Source organism: Hemitrygon akajei, chromosome 3, assembly GCF_048418815.1.
Source record: "Hemitrygon akajei chromosome 3, sHemAka1.3, whole genome shotgun sequence".
Classification (NCBI taxonomy): Eukaryota; Metazoa; Chordata; class Chondrichthyes; order Myliobatiformes; family Dasyatidae; genus Hemitrygon; species Hemitrygon akajei.
Genome location: NC_133126.1, coordinates 200,489,698 through 200,513,493, shown reverse-complemented (window position 1 = coordinate 200,513,493; position 23,796 = coordinate 200,489,698). Strand labels below are relative to the sequence as shown.

Below are 23,796 nucleotides of genomic sequence, written 5' to 3'. Positions count from 1 at the left end.
TGACCTGACAGAGGTTAATAACACTATGAGGGACAGAAATGAGATGAAAAGGTCACAGTTTTTTCCCCTAAAGACTTAAAGGGGACCTGATGGCCCACTTTGAAGATGAAAGAGATTAGTTTAATTTGTCACATGCACATCGAAACATACAGAGAAATATATTGTTTTTACATCAACAACCAACACAGTTCGAGTGTGTGCTGGGGCAGCCCGCAAGTGTCGCTCACAACTTACTAACCCTAACAGGTACGCTTTGGGAGGACAACAGAGCGCCTGGAAGAAATCCACATGGTCACAAGGAGAACATACACACTCCTTATGGGGAGCAGTGGGAATTGAACCATGATCACTGGTGCTGTAAATTGTGCTAACCACTATGTCACCTGTGCCTGGGGGAACACTTTGCACATAGAGGGTGGTGAGTCTATAGACCGAGCTGCCGGAGGATATGGTACTGACAAGTATCATTACATTGCTTAAAGGACACTTTGACAAGTGCAAGGATAGAGAAAGGTTTAGGGGAATATGGGCCAAACATGGACAAATGGGACTAGCATTGATAGGCATTTCTGTGGATAGGAATATTTTCAAAGCAGATGTGAGGGACAGGGTTCCCCCCCCCCCCCCCCACAGAGAGGGGAGGGTGTCTGGAATGTGCTGCCTGGAGTGGAGGTAGAGGCAGAAACATTAGAGATGTTTAGAAAGGCAGATAGATGTGAGAAAGATGAAAGGATATGGGCATTGTGTAGGCAGAAAAGATTACTTTAGTTGGCCACTTCATTACTAATTTAACTGTTTTGGCACAACATTTTGGGCTGAAAGGCCTGTTTCTGTGCTATACAGATCTATCTGTAAAGGAGGCTGGGAGAAATTGAGTATTTGATGCCTAGAAATCGATACCTTAGTGTCGGAGGAGTAGATACGATAAGCACATGAATGTACAGATGTAGACATTGTGTGGGCAGAGGGGATTAGTTTAGTTATCTAATTGCTAGTTTAAATAGTTCAGCACCACACTGAGGGCCGAAGGTCCTGTACCTCTGCTGTACTGTTCCATGTTTTATTCAGAGATACAACATGGAAGGTTAAGGGGGGAATACATACTAGAGGGTGACAGGTGGATGGGGGAGTGAGAATGGTGTGAGAAGCTGGGGGGTGAAAGGTGGATGGGGGAGTGAGAATGGTGTGAGAAGCTGGGGGGTGAAAGGTGGATGGGGGAGTGAGAATGGTGTGAGAAGCTGGGGGGTGAAAGGTGGATGGGGGAGTGAGAATGGTGTGAGAAGCTGGGGGGTGAAAGGTGGATGGGGGAGTGAGAATGGTGTGAGAAGTTGGGGGTGACAGGTGGATGGGGGAGTGAGAATGGTGTGAGAAGTTGGGGGTGACAGGTGGATGGGGGAGTGAGAATGGTGTGAGAAGCTGGGGGGTGAAAGGTGGATGGGGGAGTGAGAATGGTGTGAGAAGCTGGGGGTGACAGGTGGATGGGGGAGTGAGAATGGTGTGAGAAGTTGGGGGTGACAGGTGGATGGGGGAGTGAGAATGGCGTGAGAAGTTGGGGGGTAAAAGGTAGATGAGATAAAAGGCTGAAGAAGGAGGAATCTGATAAGAGAGGAGAGTGGATCATGGGAGAAAGGGAGGGAGGAGGGGAACCAGGGGGAGGTGAATCAGAAAATGGGGAATGGAGAAAGAGAGGAAGGTTGAAAGGGATAGAAACTACCAGAAGCTGGAGAAACCAGTGCTCAAGCCATCAGGTTGGAGGCTGCTGAGGCAGAATATGATGTGTCACTCCACCAACCAGAGAGCCACATGATGGCCGAACATGTAGAATGGGAATGGGTAACAAATTGAAAAGGGTGGCCAGCAGGAATTCTTCCTTTCGGCAGCACACTGAATGAAGGTGCTCCACGAAGGCGTTTCCCAATCTACGTCGGTCACTGATGTTATGGTGGCCATACTGAATACAGTGGACGACCCCAACAGACTCTCAGATGAAGTATGGCCAAACTTGGAAGCATTGTTTGGTTCTCATAGTTCACCCCGTGATGACAACTGCTTCAAGCCGTACTGCCCAACTCATTTTCCTCTTTACTTGCTGCACTTTTCAAGTCCCCGCTATGCGCAGAGATGCAAAGTAACTTCCTCATTTCCTGTTAGAAATCCCCCTGTCTCAGCTTCTGGGCCCAGTAGTGCAAAGTTTACTAATTTCTTCCTCTTTACTTGCTTGCAGAAGCTCCTAAAATCTGGTCAGCCTCAGCACAGATTCCTACTGCTCACTGCTTTCTGTCTGCCTCACCTTCCCACGGTCATCTTCGGGTAGTCTGCAAAACCGTTCCAATCTTTAACCCTCTGCTCTTCTCTGCAAACCTGAGCCGCTCTCTCACTTGTGACCACGCCTTCGTCTGTAGAACAATCAGCAGTGGAAAGTGTCAGCAATCTCAAGTTGCCAGGTATCAACATCTCAGAGGATCTATCCTTGGCCCACAGCTATACTTCATTTAGAGCTTGTGGGCTTTTGGTATGTCACCAAAGACTCTGGCAAATTTCAACAGATGGACCGTGGACAGCATTCTGACAGGCTGTATCACTGTCTGGTATGGAGGGGCCCCTGCAATGGATCGGAAAAAGCGGTACAGGTTTATTTACTCAGCCAGCTCCATCATGGGCAATGGCCTCCCCAGCACTGATGTCCTTTCCTAAAGATGATGCCTCAAAAAGGCGGCATCCATCGTTAAGGACCCCCATCACCTCATTCTCATTGCTGCCATCAGGGAGGAGGTACAGGAGCTTGAAGACACATGTTGAAAGTTCCAGCAACAGCTTCTTCCCCTCTACCATCAGGTTTCCCAGCGGTTCTTGAACAACCTCATTGCTTTGCTCTCTTTTCACACAACTTATTTTGTTAAACTTCCTTATCGTACTTTTAAAAAAATTTCTTGCACTGTACTGCTGCCACAAAACAACAAATTTCACAACATACGTCAGCGATAATAAATCTGTCTCTGATTGTGTGCGCGAGTAAAGCTCTGAAACTCTCCCCTCTCTTTTCTCCTCCTGCTTCTGGAACCTCCACCTCTAGCTCAATTCATTCAGTTTATTGGGGAATGGCTGATTAACTTCTCAAAGACATGCAATATGCTGCATTATAAAAGTGCAAACTGTGATTGGCATCAGATTTTAATGTATTGTAACAGGCCCTTGAGCCTATCAAGCTTCTGTTCAGCCTATCTCCAAACACCTTAGAACAGAACTGAGAAGGACTGAGGACAGAATAGAATGACATCCAACTAGAACAGAGATGTGGAGGAATTTCTTTAGCCAGAGAATGGTGAATCTGTGGAATCCATTGCCACAAATGGCTGTGCAGGCCAAGCCATTGGGTATATTTAAAGCAGAGTCTAATAGGCTCTTGATTAGTCAGGTTGTCAAAGATTACAGGGAACAGACAGCAGAATGGGGTTGAGAGGGATAATAAATCAGGCATGATAGACTGGCAGAACAGACTCGATGGGCCAAATGGCCTAATTCTGTTCCTGTGCCTTAATGTCACCTATTATCACCAAGCCAACATTTCATCTCATTTGTATCCCCCCCACATTCACATCACCGTTTCTGGATTTTAACCCCCACTCACACACTAGGGCCAATTAAACTCTCAATCCTCACATCTCCAAGAATTATTTATTTATTGAGAGTCAGAGCAGATAGGCCCTCCTGGCCCTCGAGCTGCCCCTGATTTAACCCTGGCCTAATCATGGGACAATGTACAGATATGCCTTTGGACTGTGAGAGGGAACTGGAATACCCAGAGGAAACCCGGGGAGAGTGTACTGACGACGCCAGAGTTGAACTCTGATCTCCGGAGCCCCAGGCTGCAGAGCTACATGAGTTCTGCATGTGGAAGGAAATGTGAAATACTGAGGGGTGTCAATGAGGTGAGTGGTTACAGTCTTTCCTCAGGGTCGGGGAGTCAAAACCTAGAGAGATCATACTCTAAGATTAAGTGATTTCTCTAACGCTGGCAATCCAGAGCAACACATAAAACGCTGGAGGAACTCAGCGGGTCAGGCAGCATCTATGGAAATGAATAAAGAGTTGTCAGTTCAAGCCGTGACCTTGATATTCTGCATTCTTGCCTCCTCCTTTCCAATCCTGACGAAGGGTCTTGGCTCGAAACATTGACTGTTTATTCCTCTCCATAGATGCTGCCTGACCTGCCGTGTTCCTCCAGCATTTTGCCTGCGTTGTTCAAAACTAGAGGGCACAGCAGCAAGGTGGGAGATATGTTCAAAGGAGATCGGAGGGGCAAGTTGAGTTACAAAGGTTACATGGGCTGCTGCCAGAAGTGGATGCAGGTACAACTGTTTGCTCTCTTTTTGCGCTATTTATTTTAAATATATATATATATATATATATATATAGTGCATTCTGGTTAATTGGGACACATTGAGACCACTAGTTTGGCCTGATTAAACGGTTGCTCATATTTGCTAGTTTTGTAGAAATTGTTAAAAAGGCATTTTAAAAAAAGACAAGCTACCATTTAAGTGACTCAAAATTATGTATTTAAATTAAATATAGAATAAATTAGAGAACTACAGATACTTCTACGGTATTATGAAAAGTGTATTAGTTCCTCATCATTACAGATGGAGGAATCTCTCCAGTGTACACTACTGTGTTCTTTTGATTGAACAAATTCACACAGTGCCTTCATACAATGCTTTTGACGATTGCAATCTCCAAACCTTCAGTTTCATTTTCAACATGATTCAAGGTATATTCATTATAATACCATAAGACACAGGTGCAGAATTAGGCTATTCAGCCCATCGGGACTGCTCTGCCATTTCATCATGGCTGATCCCGGTTTCCACTCAACTCCATATATCTGCCTTCTTGCCATAGCCTTGATGCCCTGACCAATCAGGAAGCTATCCACTTCTGCCTTAAATACACCCACGGGCTTGGCCTCCACCGTAGTCTGTGGCCGAGCATTCCACACATTCACTACTCTTCAGCTAAAAAAAATTCCTCCTTTCCTCTGTTCTAAAAAGTCACCCTCTAGTTATAAAAAGCCGTCTAGTTCTGGATATGTCACGGCAGGAAACATCCACCTTATCTAGTTTCAATATTGGCTAGGTTTCATTGAGATCCTCTCACATTCTTCTAAATTCCAGTGAGTACAGGCCCAAAGCTGTCAAACACTCCTCATGTGATAACCCCTTCATTCCGGGAATCTTCCTTGTGAATCTCCTCTGGACTCTCTCCAATGCCAACACATCCTTTCAGAGAAACGGGGCCCAAAACAGTTGACTATACTCCAAGTGCTGCCTGACTAGTGTCTTATAAAGGCTCAGCATCATCTCCTTGTTTTTATATGCAATGCCCCTTGAAATAAATGCCAACATTGCATTTGCCTTCTTTACCACAGACTTAACCTGTAAATTAACCTTCTGGGAGTCTTGCACGAGGACTCCTAAGTCCCTCTGCACCTCTGATGTTTGAGCCTTCTCCCCATTTAAAGAATAGTCTGCCCTATTGTTCCTTTTACCAAAATGCATGATCATACATTTCCCAACACTGTATTCCATCTGCCACTTTTTTGCCCATTCTTCCAATTTGTCTAAATCCTGCTGCAATCGCATTGCTTCCCCAGCACTACCTACCCCTCCACCTGTCTTCAGGCTTTGCCTCAATGTCATCAATTCCACTGTCTAGATCACTGACAAACAATGTGAAAAGTAGCAACCCCAAAACTGACCCATGAGGAACACCACTAGTCACTGGCAACCAACCAGAAAAAGCCACTTTTATTCCCACGCGCTGCCTCCTGCCCATCAGCCATTCCACCATCCATGTCAGTATCTTTCCTGTAATGCCATAGGATTTTATCTTGTTAAGCAGCCGCATATGTGGCACCTTATCAAATGCCTTCTGGAAATCCTAGTAAATGACATCCACCGCCTCTCCTTTGCCCACCCTGCTTGTTACTTCCTCGAAGAACTCTGTTTTGTCAGGCAAGATTTCCCTTTACAGAAACCCTGCTGATTTTGATTTATTTTATCATTAGTCTCCATGTACCCTGAAATCTCATCCTTAACAAAACACTTTACCAACAACCTCTCTAGTTTCACTAACTAGCCTATAATTTCCTTTCTTTTGCCTTCCACTCTTCTTAAAGAGTGGAGTGACATTTACAATCTTCCAGCCTTTCAGGACCACACCAGAATCAAGTGATTCTTGAAAGATCATGACCAATACATTTACTATCTCTTCAGTAACCTCTCTCTCAGGACTCTGGGATGCAGTCCATCTGGCCTGGGTGACTTACCACCTTAAGACCTTGGAGTTTTCCTGGAACATCTTCCTTTGTAATAGCAATGTCACTCACTTCTGCGCTCTGACACTCACAGACCCCTGGCACACTGCTAGTGTCTTCCACAGTGAACACTGAAGCAAAGTACTTATTAAGTTCATCTGCCATTTCTTTGTCCCCCGTTACTACCTCACCAGCATCATGTCCAGTGGTCCAATTGTTAATTCTCCCCTCCCTTTTACTCTTTATATAACTGAAAAAAACTTTTAGTACCCTGCTTTATATTATTGGCTAGTTTGCCCCCATATTTCATCTTTTCCCTTCTTATGGCTTTTTTAGTTGCCTTTTGTTGGATTTTAAAAGCTTCCCAATCATCCAACTTTCCACTCATTTTTGCCCTTTCCTTAGCTTTTGTGCAGTCCCTTGTCAGCCACGGTTGGCTGGCCCTGCGATTTGAGAACAACTTCTTCTGTGTGACATATTCCGCTTAGGCGGAAGAGGGCACAGTAGGCTTATCTTTTAGTTCTTGTTATTTTCAGTTATTCGGGAGGTATGAGTGTGAGGGCAGCTTGTTGTTCTCTGTGTCGGATGTGGGAGATCCTGGAGTCTCCGAGCCTCCCGGACGTCCACATCTGCGCCAGGTGCGCCGAACTGCAGCTCCTGAGGGACCGAATTAGGGAACTGGAGCTGCAGCTCGATGACCTTCGCCTGGTCAGGGAGAGTGAGGAGGTGATAGAGAGGAGTTACAGGCAGGTGGTCACTCCGGGGCCACGGGAGGCAGATAGGTGGGTCACGATCAGGAAGGGGAAGGGGCAGGTACTAGAGAGTACCCCAGTGGCTGTACCCCTTGACAATAAGTACTCATGTTTGAGTACTGTTGGGGGGGACAGCCTACCTGGAGGAAGTGACAGTGGCCAGGCCTCCGGCACAGAGGACGGCCCTGTAGCTCAGAAGGGTAGGGATAGAAGAAAGAGGACCATAGTAATAGGGGACTCGATAGTCAGGGGTTCAGACAGGCGGTTCTGTGGAGGTGATCGGGAGTCCCGGATGGTAGTTTGCCTCCCTGGTGCCAGGGTCCGGGACGTTTCTGATCGCGTCCAAGATATCCTGAAGTGGGAGGGTGAGGAGCCAGAGGTCGTGGTACATGTAGGTACCAATGACATAGGTAGGAAAGGGGAAGAGGTCCTGAAACGAGAGTATAGGGAGTTAGGAAGGCAGTTAAGAAGAAGGACCGCAAAGGTAGTAATCTCGGGATTACTGCCTGTACCACGCGACAGTGAGAGTAGGAATGGAATTAGGTGGAGGATGAATGCGTGGTTGAGGGATTGGAGCAGGGGGCAGGGATTCAAGTTTCTGGATCATTGGGACCTCTTCTGGGGCAGGCGTGACCTGTTCAAGAAGGACGGGTTACACTTGAATCCTGGGGGGACCAATATCCTAGCGGGGAGGTTTGCTAGGGCTACGGGGCAGACTTTAAACTAGTAAGATGGGGGGGCGGAAATCAATTTGAGGAAACTATGGGAGAGGAGGTTAGTTCACCAGTAGAGCAAGTAAGTAGACCGTGTGTGAGGGAGGACAGGCAGGTGATGGAGGAGGGATGCGCTCAGCCCGAAGTTGTAGGGGAGAAGAAAGAAAAGGATAATAAATTTGAATGCATTGCTAGGGATGAAAAGAGAGGAGGAGGTGGAGAGTATCTTAAATGTATCTATTTTAATGCTAGGAGCATTGTAAGAAAGGTGGATGAGCTTAAAGTGTGGATTGATACATGGAATTATGATGTTGTAGCTATTAGTGAAACATGGTTGCAGGAAGGGTGTGATTGGCAACTAAATATTCCTGGATTTAGTTGCTTCAGGTGTGATAGAGTAGGAGGGGCCAGAGGAGGAGGTGTTGCATTGCTTGTCCGAGAAAATCTTATGGCGGTGCTTTGGAAGGATAGATTACAGAGCTCCTCTAGGGAGGCTATTTGGGTGGAATTGAGGAATGGGAAAGGTGTAGTAACACTGATAGGAGTGTATTATAGGCCACCTAATGGGGAGCGTGAGTTGGAAGAGCAAATGTGTAAGGAGATAGCAGATATTTGTAGTAAACACAAGGTGGTGATTGTGGGAGATTTTAATTTTCCACACATAGATTGGGAAGCTCATTCTGTAAAAGGGCTGGATGGTTTAGAGTTTGTGAAATGTGTGCAGGATAGCTTTTTGCAACAATACATAGAAGTACCGACTAGAGATGGGGCAGTGTTGGATCTCCTGTTAGGGAATGCGATAGGTCAGCTGACAGATGTATGTGTTGGGGAGCACTTCGGGTCCAGTGATCACAATAGCATTAGCTTCAATATAATTATGGAGAAGGACAGGACTGGACCTAGAGTTGAGATTTTTGATTGGAGAAAGGCTAACTTTGAGGAGATGCGCAGGGATTTAGAGAGAGTGGAATGGGTCAAGTTGTTTTATGGGAAGGATGTAATAGAGAAATGGAGGTCATTTAAGGGTGAAATTATGAGGGTACAGAATCTTTATGTTCCTGTTCGGTTGAAAGGAAAGATTAAAGGTTTGAAAGCGCCATGGTTTTCAAGGGATATTAGAAACTTGGTTCGAAAAAAGAGGGATGTCTACAATAGATATAGGCAGCATGGAGTAAAGGAATTGCTCGAGGAATATAAAGAATGTAAAAGGAAACTTAAGAAAGAGATTAGAAAAGCTAAAAGAAGTTACGAGTTTGGTTTGGCAAATAAGGTGGAAGTAAATCCGAAAGGCTTCTACAGTTATATTAAAAGCAAGAGGATAGTGAGGGATAAAATTGGTCCCTTAGAGAATCAGGGTGGTCAGCTATGTGTGGAGCCGAGGGAGATGGGAGAGATTTTGAACGATTTCTTCTCTTCGGTATTCACTAAGGAGAAGGATATCGAATGGTGTAAGGTGTGGGAAACAAGTAAGGAAGTTATGGAACCTATGACAATTAAAGAGGTGGAAGTACTGGCGCTTTTAAGAAATTTAAAAGTGGATAAATCTCCGGGTCCTGACCGGATATTCCCCAGGACCTTGAGGGAAGTTTGTGTAGAGATAGCAGGAGCTCTGACGGAGATCTTTCAGATGTCATTAGAAACAGGGATTGTGCCGGAGGATTGGCGTATTGCTCATGTGGTTCCATTGTTTAAAAAGGGTTCTAGAAGTAAGCCTGGCAATTATAGACCTGTCAGTTTGACATCAGTGGTGGGTAAATTAATGGAAAGTATTCTTAGAGATAGTATTTATAATTATCTGGATAGACAGGATCTGATTAGGAGTAGCCAGCATGGATTTGTGCGTGGAAGGTCATGTTTGACAAACCTTATTGAATTTTTTGAAGTAGTTACGAGGAATATTGACGAGGGTAAGGCAGTGGATGTAGTCTATATGGACTTCAGCAAGGCCTTTGACAAAGTTCCACATGGAAGGTTAGTTAAGAAGGTTCAGTCATTAGGTATTAGTGCTGGAGTAATAAAATGGATTCAACAGTGGCTAGATGGGAGATGCCAGAGAGTAGTGGTGGATAATTGTTTATCGGGATGGAGGCCGGTGACTAGCGGGGTGCCTCAGGGATCTGTTTTGGGCCCAATGTTGTTTGTAATATACATAAATGATCTGGATGATGGGGTGGTAAATTGGATTAGTAAGTATGCTGATGATACTAAGGTAGGAGGTGTTGTGGATAATGAGGTGGGTTTTCAAAGCTTGCAGGGAGATTTATGCCGGTTAGAAGAATGGGCTGAACGTTGGCAGATGGAGTTTAATGCTGAGAAGTGTGAGGTTCTACATTTTGGCAGGAATAATCCAAATAGAACATACAGGGTAAATGGTAGGGCATTGAGGAATGCAGTGGAACAGAGAGATCTAGGAATAACAGTGCATAGTTCCCTGAAGGTGGAGTCTCATGTAGATAGGGTGGTGAAGAAGGCTTTTGGAACGCTGGCCTTTATAAATCAGAGCATTGAGTACAGAAGTTGGGATGTAATGTTAAAATTGTACAAGGCATTGGTAAGGCCAAATTTGGAATATTGTGTACAGTTCTGGTCACCGAATTATAGGAAAGATATCAATAAATTAGAGAGAGTGCAGAGACGATTTACTAGGATGTTACCAGGGTTTCAGCACTTAAGTTACAGAGAAAGGTTGAACAAGTTAGGTCTCTATTCATTGGAGCGTAGAAGGTTGAGGGGGGATTTGATCGAGGTATTTAAAATGTTGAGAGGGATAGATAGAGTTGACGTGAATAGGCTGTTTCCATTGAGAGTAGGGGAGATTCAAACGAGAGGACATGATTTGAGAGTTAGGGGGCAAAAGTTTAAAGGAAACACGAGGGGGTATTTCTTTACTCAGAGAGTGATAGCTGTGTGGAATGAGCTTCCTGTAGAAGTAGTAGAGGCCAGATCAGTTGTGTCATTTAAGGTAAAATTGGATAGGTATATGGATAGGAAAGGAGTGGAGGGTTATGGGCTGAGTGCGGGTAGGTGGGACTAGGTGAGATTAAGAGTTCGGCACGGACTAGGAGGGCCGGAATGGCCTGTTTCCGTGCTGTGATTGTTATATGGTTATATGTTATATGGTTATATTTATCCTGCACCTTGTAAACTATTCTCAGAAACTTCAGCCATCTCTGCTCTGCCGTCATTCCTGCCAGTATCTTCCACCAACCCACCTGGGCAAGCTCCTCTCTCATGTCTCTGTAGCTCACTTTATTCCATTGTGATACTGATACATGCTTCACCCTCTCAAATCACTGCCTCCTATGGCTTCCTTTACACTAAACTCTGAATTATTGTGTAGATTTCCTTTCCCCGAGTAGGCTCAAGCGCAAGCTGTTGTAAAAAGCCACCTCATAGGTATTCAACAAATTCCTTCTGTTACAATCCGACACCAACCTGCTTTTCCCCATCCCCTCGCGTATTGAAGACCCCCATTACAATCATGTCATTACCCTTATTACATGCCTTTTCCAGCTCCCTTTGCAATCTCAACCCCACATCTCGGCTACTATTATCAAAGAATTTATCAATTATACAACCTTGAGATTTGTCTGCTTATATGCAGCCACGAAACCAGAAATTTGAAAGACCTAAGTAAAAAAAAAAGACCAACACTCAAAGTGCAGAGAAAGAGAAAAAAAAACACAAATCCTGCAAGCAATAGAAGTAAGCAACAGCATTCTGAACCAAATTGAGTCCACAGACCCGAATCCCTGGAGCAGCCCAGAGTAGGCCGAAGCCTCAGTCTCAGTTCATCATATTAGAGTCTGTCGCGAAGCTCACAAACATGAAGCACAGCAGCTGGGGCAGTCTCAGAGCCCCCCAGCATTGCAGAGAGAGAAGTGACCATTGCAGGACAGTGAGAGAAATCAGCCCAACTCTCAGCTCTCAATACCTTGCCTTATCTGGCCTGGCGTTTAAGTTGTCCAGACAGTGGATCGTTCCTTGCATTAAGACAAGGGCCCCGCCACAGCGAAATGCACCATGCCACTCAGCGATTCATATGGGCCTTGTTGCCCAGCCCGAAGCTGTTCTTGACCTCTACAAATCAACTCGGCACAACCTCACACCCGGGTTCGTTGGGCGGGCATCGAAACTCCCCTGCCTTGACTTCTCCTCTTTGAATTGCTCATACTAACTCCATCGCATCGATTTTGCACTGCACCAGCATGGTTCATCCCCCAGATTTGCTTCACCTTGGTTCGCCTCTTCATTGCTTGCAGTGATAGTTTACCACTACTTACTTCAGAAAAGATGTCATTCATTACGTTTTTAGTCGAATTTCTTGCTTCTTGATCTACCAGTAACCTGTCGCCCACGTCAGTAGTGCCATCTTAGACTGGAACATGATTGCTGATACCTTTAAATTATTCGTAATCCTAACTTGTTGAAATCACTCCCCGCTGTTTTTGCCATGAAGTCTGAATGCTGGAAACCACAGTGTACAAAACAATTCGGAATTGTCTTACTGCTTATTTCTTGCCAACTATCAGTGACATTATTTCCTGAATTTTTCTATGATTACATCTTCGGGCTGCACATTTCATTTTTTTTTTAAAATCTCTCATACACAGAGGGATCTCTCTTGCAATAGGGTGGGGAGGGGGAGTGGGTTTCCATGGCTTTGTCAGGCTGCAGAGGTGGTGCCTCCAGGCACTCGAGCAGTTCCTAGCTTAAATATCAATTTTCTTTAAAGAACTAACTCACCCCCCGCCCTTTAGAATATTAACTGTGCAACAGCAACTCCAGTTACAGCAACGTCTCCTCCAGCACCTCAGCAACTGATTCAGCCCCAAAACACAACCTCCTGCACGCAGATAAAACCCAACACATTGAAGTTGAATTTTGCCAACCCTGCCTTCAAGACAACAGTAAGACTCAGGGTTAAATCCAACAGGAGTTCACTTTCAAAACCCACACATGTCCAGGAACAACCAAAAACAGGGCCTGGACATTGGATCTTTCCACTCCAGTGGAAGACTGCATATCACTGGAAATTAAATGAGCTTCAGACTCATAGCATTGAATCCTTGGTGAAAATGCAGATCTCTCCAGAACAATTGTGTGACTTCACCGCAGATGACCTCAAAGACTGGGGAAATCAGATGCAGAGCGTACGGTTCTGCGAATAAAATGGCCCAGAACACAAATGGGCAGGTTATGACAGTGAAACAAATTTAATTAATAATGGATGAGAAAGAAGAGAAACAACCTGTGATGGATTTCAATGATTCAAAAATTCGCAGTACATTTATTATCAAAGTATATATACACAGAACACAACTCTGAGATCCCCCCCCCCACCCCCCCCCCCCCCCCCCGCAGGCAGCCGCGGAACAAAGAAATACCATGAAACCTGTCCAGGAAATCATCAAACACCCAACACGCGAAATAAAGAACAGGTTACGCAAACGGCAAAATAACCAGCAGGCAGCACAGAGAATGTCAAACGGGAGTCCAGTAGTATTCAGTTTAGTTCAGTTCAGCTCTGCGTTGCTCGCCCACTGCAGGTCACACACAGAGCTATTCCTCACTGAAGTGCCCCGGTCCATATCAAATACCCCAGTCAAACCGCTCGAAAGCAGCAGAGCAACCAGAATCCAGAATTACATGCACCATGAACCTCAGAGTCCCTCAAAACAAGGCCACAGCCTCACTGACAAATCCATGCAACAGGCTCCTCTACTTCCCTCTGACAGCAGATAGTGAGAGGGAGAGGAAGAGCGGTCAAACGCAGGTATAAAGTGCTGAACATCAGCCTGTCCTGGGCTCTCATTCTCATTGACTTCAACCTTGCTTTAGATGTTGTTATGATCTAGACTGTCCATGTATTATTCAGCTCTTCTGAGATGGTGATTGCAGGATATCTATGGAGCTCATTTGACAAATTCTACAATATCTATATGGTGCATTAGATAACGTTATCCTAGAGGACAGCTTAGGCAAAATCACATTAGCTACTGTGAAAGCACTTAATTATTTAAAAGAAATCTTAAAAATAATTCACCGAGATATCAAGCCTTCCAATATTCTCGTGGACAGAAATGGCAATATTACAACTCTGCGATTTGGGTGTTAGTGGACAAATAGAAGATTTTATTGTGAAAAATGAGGGATGCAGGATGCCAACTATATGAAAGAATAGATCCAAGTGCTTCAAGACAAGGCTGCAATGAGTGGTCAGACGTCTGCAGTTAAGAGGAATTAGACACTGGACAATTTCCATACCCAAAATGGAACAGTGTATGAGTAACCCAGGTAGTGAAGGGTGACTTCCCCTGCAATTCCGCAAGAATGGAGAGAGGAACTTTTCTCCCTGCTTCATCCACTTTGTTAACTTCTACTTTACAAAGGATGAGTTCAAATAGGCCAAAGTATAAAGAGCTTCAGAAACATTCTTTCATCTTGATGTATAAGGAATGCCAGATGGACTTGGCAAGTTATTTTAGGTAAATCTTGGATCAAATGTCCCTTACTCCTGTTTCCCCAATGTATGTTGATTAATTTTACTGCTGAAAAATGGCCTTAAAATGGCTGAGAGAAATCAATGTGTCAAGAATTGTTTTATGACACATTGCAGTGCTTCTATTTTTAGCTTGCTGAAACAGTGCATTAAAAATTGGTATTCCATTGTCGTCGTGCCTGCCCACAATTGTCCATCCGAAGCAACCTTCTTGCTCATTGTCACCAAGCCATCACAAGAATTTTACTGGACCTGAAATATTCATTGCCTTTTTGGGATTCCATTGGTTCCTGCAAACAATGGGCTCACTTTCAAAGACTCTTCGCATGTTCTCAATATGTATTGTTTATCAAGTCAAGTCACTTTTTATTGTCATCTATTGCCATTTTTTATCTATTTATTATTATTTCTTCTTTTTGTATTTGCACATGTGCTGTTTTTTGCACTCTGGTTGAACGCTCTAGTTGGGTGGTCTTTCATTGATTCTGCTATGGATATTATTCTGCAGGTTTATTGAGTATGACCACAAGAAAATGAACCTCAGGGTTGTATGTAGTGACACTATGTACTTTGATAGTAAAATTCAGTTTGAACTTTGGATATATATTGAAGGGTAATCACATCATATGAAAATTGCTGGGACATTGCTTAACTATCACTGGGAGATGACTCAGATCAAATAGAAGGACACATGCTGACAGCATCATCACAGTACAATTTTGGAAAGACTGTCTTGGACTAGCTTTTCCTTCCATTGCATAGAATAGTTTAGGCATCATACTCAAGGACTCATAGCAACACAGAAACATAGAAGCACAATACAGGCCCTTTGGCCCAGAAAGCTGTACCGAACATGTCCTTAGAACTACCCAGGTTTACCCATAGCTCTCTATTTTTCTAAGCTCCACTTACCTATCTAAGAGTCTCTTAAAAGACCCTATCGTTTCCACCTCTACTGCCGCCGGTGGCAGCCCATTCCACGCACTCACCACTCTCTGTGTAAAAACTTATCCCTGACATCTTCTCTGTACCTGCTTCCAAGCACCTGAAAACTATGCCCACTCGTGCTAGCCATTTCAGTTCTGGGATAGCCTCTGACTATCCACACGATCAATGCCTCTCATTATCTTATACACCTCTAATCCTCCGTCACTCCAAGGAGAAAAGGCCGAGTCAACTCAACCTATTCTCATAAGGCAAGCTCCCCAATCCAGGCAACATCCTTGTAAAAACTCCTCTGCACCCTTTCTATGGTTTCCATGTCCTTCCTGTAGTGAGGCTACCAAAATTGAGCACGGTACTCCAAGTGGGGTCTGACCAGAGTCCTATATAGCTGTAACATTACCTCTCAGCTCTTGAACTCAATTTCACGATTGATGAAGGCCAATGCACCATATGCCTTCTTAACCACAGAGTCAACCTGCACAGCAGCTTTGAGTGTCCTATGGACTCGGACCCCAAGATCCCTCTAATCCTCCACACTGCCAAGAGTCTTGCCATTAATACTATATTCTGCCAAATTATTTGACCTACCAAAATAAATCACCTCACACTTATCTGGGCTGAACTCCATCTGCCACTTCACAGCCCAGTTTTGCATCTTATCAATGTCCCGCTGTAACCTCTGACAGCCCTCCACACTATCCACAATGCCCCCAAACTTTGTGCAATCAGCAAATTTATGAACCCATCCCTCCACTTCCTCATCCAGGTCACTTATAAAAATCACGAAGAGTAGGGGTCCCAGAGTAGATGTCTGAGGCACACCACTGGTCACTGACCTCCATGCAGAATATGACCCGTCTACAACCACTCTTTGTCTTCTGTGGGCAAGCCAGTTCTGGATCCACAAAGCAGTGTCCCCTTGGATCCCATGCCTCCTTACTTTCTCAATAAGACAATGCATGGGGTACCTTATCAAATGCCTTGCTGAAATCCATATACACTACATCTACGGCTCTTCCTTCATCAATGTGGTTAGTCACATCCTCAAAAAATCCAATCAGGCTCATAAGGCATGACCTGCCCTTGACAAAGCCATGCTGACTATTCCTAATCATATAATGCCTCTCCAAATGTTCATAAATCCTGCCTCTCAGGATCTTCTCCATCAACTTACCAAACACTGTAGTAAGACTCACCAGTCTATAATTTCCTAGGCTGTCTCTACTCCCTTTCTTGACTAAGGGAACAACATCCGCAACCCTCCAATCTTCCGAAATCTTTCCCATCCTCATTGATGATACAAAGATCATCACCAGAGGCTCAGCAATCTCCTCCCTCACTTCCCAAGGTATCAGCTTTGTCTTCAGTGAAGGAAAACCTCAACATGAACTGAATACTTTGAACAATATTCGGGAATAGTCAAGCAAGTTTGAATTTTACTCAACGAAGTGCAATGGATTATCTGTTTTCAATTTTGTTGCTTCATCATTAGTGTAAATCATGGAGGAATGAATTCAGCAGTATTTTATTGTTCATAATTTTGATTTTCTTTTTAACAAGCACAAAATTGAACAGCATGCCTTGTACCAAAAAATGGTGGACTAAGGATTGCAATGTCTTCATGAAGACCATAAGCTGTAGATCAGCATGACTGATCTATTTTCCCCTCTCAGTCCCAATCTCCACCCTTGTCTCCGTATCCCTTCATGCCCTGACTAATCAATAATCTATCATTCCAGGATTCAATGACTTGTTATACGAAGAGCGTCTGATGGCTCTGGGCCTGTACTCACTAGAATTCAGAAGAATGAGGGGTGACCTCACTGAAACCTATTGAATGGTGATGGGCCTTGATCGAGTGGATGTGGAGAGGATGCTTCCTATGGTGGGAGGGTCTAAGACCAGAGGACGCAGCCTTAGAACAGAGATGAGGAGGAATTTCTTCAACCAGAGAGTGGTGAATCTGTGGAATTCTTTGCCACAGGCAACTGTGGAGGCCAAGTCTTTATGTATATTTAAGGCAGAGTTTGTTAGATACTTGGTTGGTCAGGATATGAAGGGATACGAGGAGAAGGCAGGAGATTGGGGCTAAGAGAAAAATTGGGTCAGCCATGATGAAATGACAGAGAAAACTTGATGGGCCAAATGGCCTAATTCTGCTCCTGGACTTAAGGAAATGGGCTACAATAGATGGGCAACTTGATTGGCATAGTTGAGTTAGGCCAAAGGGCCCATTTCCATGATATGTGTCTCTGTGACTTTAACAGCACAAGAAGATAGGAGTAGGCAGGCCACTCAGCCCATCAACACAACCCTGAATCCCCACACTGATCCTCGCCAGCCTCAATTCCCCTGGCCTGCCTATGAAAATAGATGCAAGACCATAAGCCATAGGTGCAGAATTAGGCCATTTGGCCCATCAGGTCTGCTCCGCCATTCTGTCATGGTTACTTTATTCTCCCTTTCCACCCCATTCTCCTACCTTCTCCTCATAACCTTTGACACCCTGACTAATCAAGAACATATTGACTTCCACTTTAAAGATATCCAATGACTTGGTCTCCACAGCCATCTGTGGCAATGAATTCCACAAATTCACTACCCTCTGGCTAAAGAAGTTCCCTCTCATCTCTGTTCTAAAGGGACGTCCCTCAATTCTGAGGCTGTGCCCTCTGGTGCTCAATATAGGAAACTCCCCCATTATAGGAGACATCCCCTCCACATCCACTTTATCTAGGCTTTCAATATTCGATAGGTTTCAAGGAGGTTCCTCCCCATTCTTCTGAACTCCAGTGAGTGCAGGTCCAGAGCCATCAAACACTCCCCATACATTAACCCTTTCATTCCCGGAATCATTCGCATGAACCTTTTTTGGACATCACCAAAGCCAGTGCATCCTATCAGCCCTAAACTGCTCACAATACTCCAACAAGTGAAGTCCGATCAATGCTTTATAAAGCCTCATCACTACTTCCTTGCTCTTATATTCTCGTCCTCTCGAAATTAAAGCTAACATTGCATTTGCTTTCCTTGCCACTGACTCAACCTGCAAGTTAACCTTGAGGGAACCCTGCACGAGGACTCCCAAATCCTTTTGCATGTCTGATCTCTGAATTTTCTCCATGTTTAGAAAATAGTCTATACCTTTTTTCTTTCTACCAAAGGGTATGACCACACACTTTGTGCAGGTCACCTACCTACAGAAAAGTGATCAATAAGATTAAAAGACTGCAGAGAAAATTTACAAGAATGTCGTCAAGACTTAAGAACCTGAGTTATAAGGTTGAATAGATTAGGACTATTCCCTGGAGCGTAGGAGAATGAGGGGTATGGAGAATTCCCTGGAGCGTAGGAGAATGAGGGGTATGGAGAATTCCCTGGAGCGTAGGAGAATGAGGGGTATGGAGAATTCCCTGGAGCGTAGGAGAATGAGGGGTATGGAGAATTCCCTGGAGCGTAGGAGAATGAGGGGTATGGAGAATTCCCTGGAGCGTAGGAGAATGAGGGGTATGGAGAATTCCCTGGAGCGTAGGAGAATGAGGGGTATGGAGAATTCCCTGGAGCGTAGGAGAATGAGGGGTATGGAGAATTCCCTGGAGCGTAGGAGAATGAGAGGTATGGAGAATTCCCTGGAGCGTAGGAGAATGAGGGGTATGGAGAATTCCCTGGAGCGTAGGAGAATGAGGGGTATGGAGAATTCCCTGGAGCGTAGGAGAATGAGGGGTATGGAGAATTCCCTGGAGCGTAGGAGAATGAGGGGTATGGAGAATTCCCTGGAGCGTAGGAGAATGAGGGGTATGGAGAATTCCCTGGAGCGTAGGAGAATGAGGGGTATGGAGAATTCCCTGGAGCGTAGGAGAATGAGAGGTATGGAGAATTCCCTGGAGCGTAGGAGAATGAGGGGTATGGAGAATTCCCTGGAGCGTAGGAGAATGAGGGGTATGGAGAATTCCCTGGAGCATAGGAGAATGAGAGGAGATTTTAGAGGTATACAAAATCATGAGGGGTATAGATAGGGAATATGCAAGCAGGTGCTTTCCACTGAGGTAGGTTAAGACTAGAACTTGAGGTGATGGGTTAAGGGTGAAAGATGAAATGGAATACGAGGGGAACCCCTTCACTGGGAGTGTGAAATGGTGGATGTGGGTTCGATTTCAATATTTAAGATAAATGGGTACATGGATGGGAGGGGTATAGAGGTTAAGGTCCAGGTGCAGGTCGATGGGACCCAGGAGATTAATAGTTTGGCAGGGAATAGATGGGTCAAAGGGCAGGTTTCTGTGTTGTAGTGTTCTCTGACTTCCCTGTACTGTATTCCACCTGATCCTCCTTTGCACATTATCCAAATGCATCCAAGTCTTACCGCTTCCTCAGCGGACACTGTTTCTGGTCCCTGATCCAGCACCTGCCAGAAGCTTACATCACACACTCACCACAGAGCAGCAGAGGAACGTCCCTCTGGTGTTTCCTGCTCACTTTGTGGTCACTAGTTTGCAAGTGTTTCCTCAGGGTTGTGGGGAAGGGGTTGTGGGGATTGGGGATAAGCTCCCACTACCTTTTAAATGCTCCCAACGCATTCATCTCAAATAACTTCCGACAACCAAGTCCGGCTCCTGGCCTTCACGTGTGGCTCAGCTGCGAATCCAGCAGAACCACCTCTACTGACAGGAGACGGGGCAAAGGCAGGTTACTGGCACCTTAAAACCAGTCACCTTGGGCAGCTGGGGCTCATCAGCCAATGTTAGCCCATCGAGGAGAAAGAAAACTCTGATCTCAAACCTCCGCAGCCTTGCGGCTGTACCCACTCATGGGGAAGGCTTCGGGAGTAAAGCCCGTGAAAAATCCGGAGACGGAGACGCTAAGGCGGTCAGTCCTGTGTTGAGTTCAACGATGACTGGAAACTCCTGCGACGATGCTGGTGCCAAACCATAGCAGTGTCTTCCATTCCTTTGAGTGTGTGGAGAGGGATTGTCTGTTGCATGAGCAATAGCTTGCTCTTCATATCGTACTGCTCAGACGTGCAACAGGTAGACAGCTAGGATGCAACGTCCATGGTCAACCCAAGCCAACAGAGGGCCTTAAGTTTGAAAATGCGATGACTTCTGTTTGTAGCTGGCATTTTTCTTGACTTTGATTTCTTTCTCTCTCCTCCACTGTCAATCTAATACTCTTTGTAATCATTAATGTAAAAAGCAGGCTATCCCGGTGGCCGTTCCTGATCCGACATATCGGTTCATGGCCTCCTGTACTGCCATGATGAGGCCTCTCCCAGGTTGGAGAAGTAACACCACATATGCCATCTAGATAGCCTCCAACCTGATCGATTTCCCAAACTTCCCGTGATTTTCTTCTCTCTTTCCTCTTTTTCAATTCCCCACTCTTGCTCCCATCTAACCTCTTCTCTTCTCCTCCCCTCCCCTCAGTGCCCCTTTCTCACATGGCCCACCTTTCACATTAGATTCCTTCTTCTCCAGCCCTTTACCTTTTCCACACATCACCTTCCAGCTCGTACTCCTCCCCCTGCCCCCACCGTCTTACTCTGGCTTCCTGCCCTTTCCCTTCCAGTGCTGATGGAGGGCCTGAAACATCAACTGTTTATTCCTCTCCACAGACGCCGCCAGACCTGCTGAGTTCCTCCACCATTGTGTGTGTGTTTGTCTTTGCAATCTGTTGTAACGAATCACAATAGACACAGTAAGTCCCCAACACTGCCTCTGCAATTGAAAGGCAAAATAACTGCAGACAATGGAAATCTGAAGTAAATTACAGTACAATAACATGGACTCTTGACCTCAAGATCCACCTCGTTATAATCTTGTGCCTTTTCATCTCGCTGCTTTTTTAAAAAAGAGTGAACAGTGAATGTCTTCACCACCGTGGCCCTGGTGTACAAGACTCACTGCAGAAGCCTCGACGGAGACCATGAGAACATGATAGTCACACAAATAGAGTGGTGAAGAGTGTTGATTGGTTCGGTGGCTTAAGCTAACATATTGTCCACATACTGCAGCGTTTCACATCAGTGGGGAGGATAGAAAAGCAGAGCTGTCGGAACTGGGGAAGAGTTATCCGGGGCCTCACCAACAGACTGGATCATAAATGGTGGCATGGCTGGCAGAAAGATAGCTGGCTGTCATCACCGTGTGGTATGGAGGGTTAGAAAAAGATGAAGGAAGTTGGAAACTCAGCCAGCTCCATCACGGACACTTGTCTCCCCAGCATCGAGGACACCCATCAAAAGGCCATGCCTCAAAAAGTCACTGAGGACTCTCATCACCCAGGACATGTCCTCTTTTCATTGCCACCATCAGGGAGAGGTTCAGGAGCCTGAAGACACCCACTCAATGATACAGAAACAGCTTCTTCCCCTCTGCCATCAGGAAGGAGGTTCAGGAGCCTGAAGACACCCACTCAATGATACAGGAACAGCTTATCCCATCACCATCAGGGAGAGGTTCAGGAGCCTGAAGACACACACTCAATGATACAGGAACAGCTTCTTCCCCTCTGCCATCAGGAAAGAGGTTCAGGAGCCTGAAGACACACACTCAGCGATTCAGGAACAGCTTCTTCCCCTCTGCCATCAGGAAGGAGGTACTGGAGCCTGAAGACACACACTCAATGATACAGGAACAGCTTCTTCCCGTCACCATCAGATTTCTGAATGGACAACAAACCCATGGACACCACCTCAGTGTTTTTTTTCTCTGTTTTTGCACTACTTATTAAGTTTAATTTTGAGATATACTTTATGTTGTAATTGATAGTTTTTTTCATTAGGCAATGTGCTGCTGCTGCTGCAAAACAACAAATTTCACAACATCTGCCGGTGGTATTAAACCTGATTCTGATTGGCAGTTGCTCGGTAGTGAGGAAGGCCCGAGCACATCTAGATAAGTATTCTAATACTTTCTCTGCTCTGTCCTAATAAATGAAGTTTTGAAACAGCATAGGGGAATTTGTGTCTTTCTGCCTTACCAGTCAGATCTGCAAGCGTTTTGTTGTGACATAACACCTGCTCTGCACTTCCTGATAAAAGTCCATCTTCCCCAGAACATACGGGTGCAATTCTACACGGCCACCATAGAGAGCATCCTCGCATCAGCCATTACTCTCCGGTTTGGTGCATAACATACAAAAAACACCACAAATTATTAGGTTTGCGGAAAAGGTAACTGAGTGCTGCCTACCATTACTGCAGAACTTGGATGTGTCCAGGGTAAAGAAGCTGGCAGGAAGGATCATTGCAGACACTATCCACCCTGCAAACTGCCTTTTCCAAAATCTCCCTTATTTTAAGAACTATAGGGCTATCAAAACTAAAACTTCACACCATCTAAAAAGATCCTTACTGTAGGCAGTTAGTCTGATCAGCCATTCTAGTTAGCAACGACACCCCCATCTATTACTCCGTGACTGCACTGCAAACACTTTAAACCACTGTTTAGAATGCTGTGTACGTTGTAAATACATACTGGTAACTATGAACATGAGAGATTCTGCAAATACTGGAAACCCAGAGCAACACACACAAAATGCTAGAGGAACTCAGCAAGCCAGGCAGCATCTATGGAGAACAGTGAACAGTCGGTGTTTCGGGCTGAAACCCTTCTTCAGGGCTGGGAGAGTCTCGGCACAAATCGTCGACTGTTTGTTCATTGCCTGACCTGCTGAGTTCCTCCAGCATTTTGTGTGGGATGTTTATGTATTTATGAATATTTAATCCATATCTGCTCTTGAACCTATTCCTTTATTTTTTATGTAATTCTTTTTTATATATAATTGTTGAATGGTTTTTTTTGTTGCCTGCTGCACCCTGACCAACTCTCCACAGCAAATTCCTGATCTATGTAAATGTATTCGGCTAATAAAGTTGATCTGGAACCTACAGGAATTGATTTAATCCTGTCATGTGTACTGAGGTAGGGTGAAGGGCTTGTCTCACACTCTCTCAGATCACTGACAGTGCATTGAGCTGGAATGAAATAAAACAATAACGGAGTAGAATAAAGTGTGAATGCTACTGAGGAGTGCAGTGCAGGTAAACGATGAGAGTACAAGGACATTATGAGGTAGATTGTGAGGCCAAGCGTTCAACTTATCATACAAAAGGTCTGATCAATACTCATGTAACACTGCGACTGAAGCTGTCCTTGAGCCTGGTGGGACGTGTTCAGAAGAGAGAATGTGGTGGGGTATTTGATTTTGCAGGCAGCTTTACTGAGGCAGTGAGAAGTGCAGACAGAGTCCACGGAGGGGAGGCTGGTTTCTGTGCTGCCCACAACTCTCCGCAGTTCCTTGCGATCGTGGGCAGAGCAGTTGGCATTTCAAGCCGTGATGCATCCGGATAAAGTGTCTTGTACGGTGCATCAACAAAAATAAAACAAAATTTGTATTTTTTTTTAAACTGTGACACTCCATTCTGCACCATTATTGTGGGGTGACATGCTAGCGTACCGTTAGCACGGGGCATCCGAGTTCAGGGGTCAGTTCTGGCATCCTCTGTCAGAAAGGTTGTACACACTTTGTGTGTGTACATGGGTTTCCTCCCAGTGATTCGGTTTTCTC

General features: G+C 45.1%; 1 protein-coding gene and 1 pseudogene across 4 annotated transcripts in view; one reads left to right on the top strand and one right to left on the bottom strand.

Annotated features, from left to right (window-relative positions):
* LOC140725789 (phospholipase D1-like) overlaps positions 1-23,796 on the bottom strand; it is a 228,636-nt gene that overhangs the window by 164,014 nt on the left and 40,826 nt on the right. Inside the window, exon 2 of one of the 4 annotated variants that reach the window (XM_073041706.1) lies at positions 2,291-2,396. The exons of the other annotated variants lie outside the window; for them this stretch is intronic. The gene's annotated coding sequence lies outside the window, so the exon portion shown is untranslated. The remainder of the gene's footprint in view (positions 1-2,290; positions 2,397-23,796) is intronic. 4 annotated transcript variants of the gene reach the window in all.
* LOC140724672 (dual specificity mitogen-activated protein kinase kinase 4 pseudogene) lies at positions 1,889-14,324 on the top strand (annotated as a pseudogene).